Source organism: Nicotiana attenuata, unplaced genomic scaffold, assembly GCF_001879085.1.
Source record: "Nicotiana attenuata strain UT unplaced genomic scaffold, NIATTr2, whole genome shotgun sequence".
Lineage (NCBI taxonomy): Eukaryota > Viridiplantae > Streptophyta > Magnoliopsida > Solanales > Solanaceae > Nicotiana > Nicotiana attenuata.
In genome coordinates, this window is record NW_017671039.1 from 344055 (window position 1) to 348237 (window position 4183).

A 4183-nucleotide genomic window follows, 5' to 3' on the forward strand; every position below is an offset into this window, starting at 1 on the left:
ATATTGTTTTGTTGGAGGATTCCGCTTGGCCGTTGGCGGCAGGGTGATATGGCGTGGAAAGTATCCTCTTGATGCACCATTTCTCGAAGAATTCGGTCGTTTTCTGCCCGATGAACTGTCGTCCGTTGTCACAACTGATTTCTTTGGGGATGCCGAAGCGGCATATAATATTTTTCCAAATGAAGGCGATCACTTCTTGTTCGCGTATTTGAGCGTACGCTCCTGCTTCCACCCACTTAGAAAAATAGTCAGTTAAAACTAATAGAAATCGTACCTTTCCTCGTCCCGCTGGTAGGGGACCGACTATGTCCATTCCCCATTTGATGAAGGGCCATGGGGAAGTGACCGAGTGAAGTGGTTCTCCTGGTTGGTGTATCATGGGGGCATACTTTTGGCATTGTTCGCATCGGCGGACATATTCCGCTGCGTCTTTCTTCATGGTGGGCCAATAATAGTCGGCCCGTATTATGCAGCGCACGAGGGCGCGGTTGCCTGTATGGGCACCGCAATGTCCTTCATGTACCTCTTCGAGCACTGGCCGCGTTTGTTGCGGCCCTAGACACTTGGCTAGGGGTCCGCCAAACGTCCTTTTGTAGAGCTCGTGGTTTATTAGGCAATAACGGGCGGCCTGTACGCGGAGCTTCTTTGCTTCTTTTTTTGTCGAGTGGGAGTGTTCCATCCTGCAGATAGGATACAAATTGGTTGCGCCAGTCCCAAGTCAAATTTAAAGAGAGTACCTCAGTGTGATCAATGGCTGAATGGAGGAGGGTGACCACGCTTTCTTTGTTGAAGTTTTTAGTGGCTGCGGCTAATTTTGCTAAGCCGTCTGCCTCGACGTTCTGTGCTCTCGGAACTTGTTCGAAGCGGCACTCGTCGAACTCGGTCATTAACCTGTGGATTTCTGACTGGTATTTTTGCAACCTCTGCTCCTTGGTTTGGTAAGTCCCAGTGACCTGGTTCACCACGAGCTGAGAGTCGCAATGGAGAACGAGTCGTCGAGCTCCATACTTGATGGCTAGTTTCAAACCTGCAATAACAGCCTCGTACTCGGCTTCGTTGTTAGTCATCTCGGGGCATCGTATGGACTGGCGAATTGTTTTGCCCGTGGGGACCTCGAGAACGAGTCCCAGTCCCGATCCCGAGGCGTTAGCGGCGCCATCAGTGTAAAGAGTCCATAGGTCGGCATTGGAGGGGGCACGGCGTGCCTCCAATTCCGCCTCTGGTAATATCTCTACGCTGAAGTCGGCTATGAAGTCGGCAAGTACTTGCGACTTGATGGCGCTCCTTCGGTGATATGAGATATCGTGCTCACTAAGCTCTATGGCCCATCGGGCGAGTCTGCCTGATAACTCAGGCTTGTGTAGGATACTTCTCAAGGGGAAGGTCGTCACTATCTTTATGGGGTGGCATTGGAAATAGGGTCGGAGCTTCCATGAAGCCACGACCAATGCCAAAGCTAATTTTTCAATGTGTGGATACCGTGTTTCGGCGTCCACTAAGGTTTTGCTAATATAGTAAATAGGAGATTGTGTACCTTCATTTTCGCGAACTAGGACTGCGCTGACGGCGACCTCGGATACGGCCAAATACACCAGCAGTGGTTCGCCTGGGTTTGCTTTGGCTAGTAGTGGCGGTGAAGACAGGTATGCTTTCAATTTCCTTAGGGCCTCGACGCATTCCTCGTTCCACTATAACCCATTGTCCTTTCTTAGCACATCAAAAAACTTGTGGCATCTGTCGGAGGACCGTGAGATGAACCTAGACAAGGCGGCTATTCGCCCCGTCAGCTTTTGCACCTGCTTTTTGCTGTTCAGTATCTCTGGTATTGCGTCTATCGCCTTGATCTGATCTGGATTGACTTCGATACCTCGTTGTGATACGAGAAACCCTAAGAATTTCCCTGATGCCACGCCGAAGGCGCATTTCTCGGGGTTCAGTTTCATCCCGTATCTTCTCAGTATCTCGAAGGTTTCTTTCAGATGGTCGATGTGGTCCTCTTTTCTTGTCGACTTTACCAGCATGTCGTCGATATAGACTTCCATAGTCTTACCGAGCTGCTCTTTGAACATTTTGGTTACCAGTCTCTGGTATGTAGCCTCCGCATTTTTGATTGTAGCAGTAAGTCCCTTGGTGGGTGATGAAAGTTGTCTTCTCTTGGTCCTCCTCGGCCATCATGATTTGATTGTAGCCGGAGTAGGCGTCTAGAAAGCTCAATAGTTCATGTCCTGCAGTGGCGTCGATCAGTTGGTCGATGTGGGGTAGTAGGAATGAATCTTTTGGGCATGCCTTGTTCAGATCGGTGAAATCCACACACATTCTCCACTTCCCGTTTTTCTTTTTGACCATGACAACATTGGCGACCCACTCGGGATACTTTGTTCTCTGATGGAGCCGTTGGCCAGTAGCTCGTCTACTTCCTTACCGACCGCTTCATTGATGGCGGCGTTGAATTTTCTCCTCATCTGTCGCACCGGCGGATGTAATGGATCGACATCAGCTTGTGGGTGGCGATGTCTCGCGGGATTCCCGGCATATCTGAATGGGAAAAGGCGAACAAATCTGCATGGTTAGTTAAGAATTCACAATACTTACTTGGGTTGGCGAGACCTTGCCCGATATAGGCTTTCTTCGTAGGATCGGTTTTGTCCAATTGGACTGGGTTGAGATCTTCGACCGTTGCTTTACAGGCTTCCACAACGTTGGGGTCTTTGATGGCGTCCGTTGTCGGGTTGACCTTAGTCCCCGACACGGCTAATTGCTATGCCTCCGCGCTCGCCCCCTTTAGCTGTTGGGTGTGGGCGCAGTCTTGGGCTATTTTGTAGCATTCTTGTGCGGTGCGTGGCTCGCCTCGAATACTGAATACTCCCCATGGGGTAGGGAATTTGATCACTTGGTAGAGGCTTGAAGGGACCGCTCGCATGGCGTGTATCCACGGGCGTCCTATGATGACGTTGTACGCCGTTTCTTGGTTCATCACGTGGAAAGTTGTTTCCAGCGTGACTCCCCCCGCTAAGACGGGTAGTGCTATTTCTCCGGACGTCCGTTCCACTGCATTGTTAAAACCGGTTAGTGTTATGCAGCGCGGTATTACCCTATCCTGGAGTCCCATTTGTACGAGGACCCTTGGGTGGATAATACAGGCGCCACTTCCGTCATCGATCATGACTCTTTTAACATCCGTGTCAGCGATACGTAAAGTGATAACTAAAGCATCATAATGAGGGAAAGACAAACCGTCGGCATCAGACTTATCGAAGGTGATACTATCTTCGAAGTCGTCATACCGTTCATGGGCGATGGTCCGCTTTAGTCCGTGTGTGGTGGCGAGTTTGACGTGATTGATCGCTGACTCGTCGCCGCCTCCGACGATCATGTTTATCGTGCGCGCTGGGGAAGGTGGCTTTGGCGGCCCTTGGAATTGTTCCCGTCCGCGTGCAAAGTTGATTTTCCCTTTGTCACTGAGTAACTCCCTCAGGTATCCCTGGTTCAGCATCCTGACCACCTCTTGCCGTAGGCCTATGCAGTCTTCGGTTTTGTGTCCTCGTTCCTGATGGAGCTCACATAGGGCGTTTGATTTCCTTGTGGCAGGGTCTGATTTCATCTTCTGCGGCCAATGCACCTTGGTGCCCAGCTTCTCCAGTGCGTACACTATTTGAGGGAGATACACAAAAGTTATGGGCGGTTAATAAAGGGGGCGTACCTCTTTCATTTCGGAGTGGAGCGACGTGTCGACGTAGCGCGTCTGTATGCCTTGGTGGCGGATGGGAGGATCTGGTGTATGGCTGATATCGATCTCTGTTGGAGCGGGGGAGTTGTTCTCGTCGTCCTTCGTTCCGTCGATCTCTCCTCGTTTCCGAGTGTATCGCTGTTAGCCGTTGGGTCGGCCCATTAAGATCGTCCTCGTCCGCTCGTACCTCGACGCAATAGGCATTGTGGATTGCCTCCCATGTGGTAGGGGGATATTTCATGAGGCGGCTCAACAGCTTCTTGGTTGCCCTCGAACCATCTCTGCTTAGCCCGTTCTGGAAAGCGGCGACTGCCATACCTTCCGATACGTTTGGTAGACTCATCCTTACCCTGTTAAACCTTGCCAGGAAGTCCCTGAGTCCCTCTCCTGTGGTTTGCCTGACGGCGAAGATGTCGTTGACCCTGGCCTCCGCTTTCTTCGCGCCTGCATGGGCTG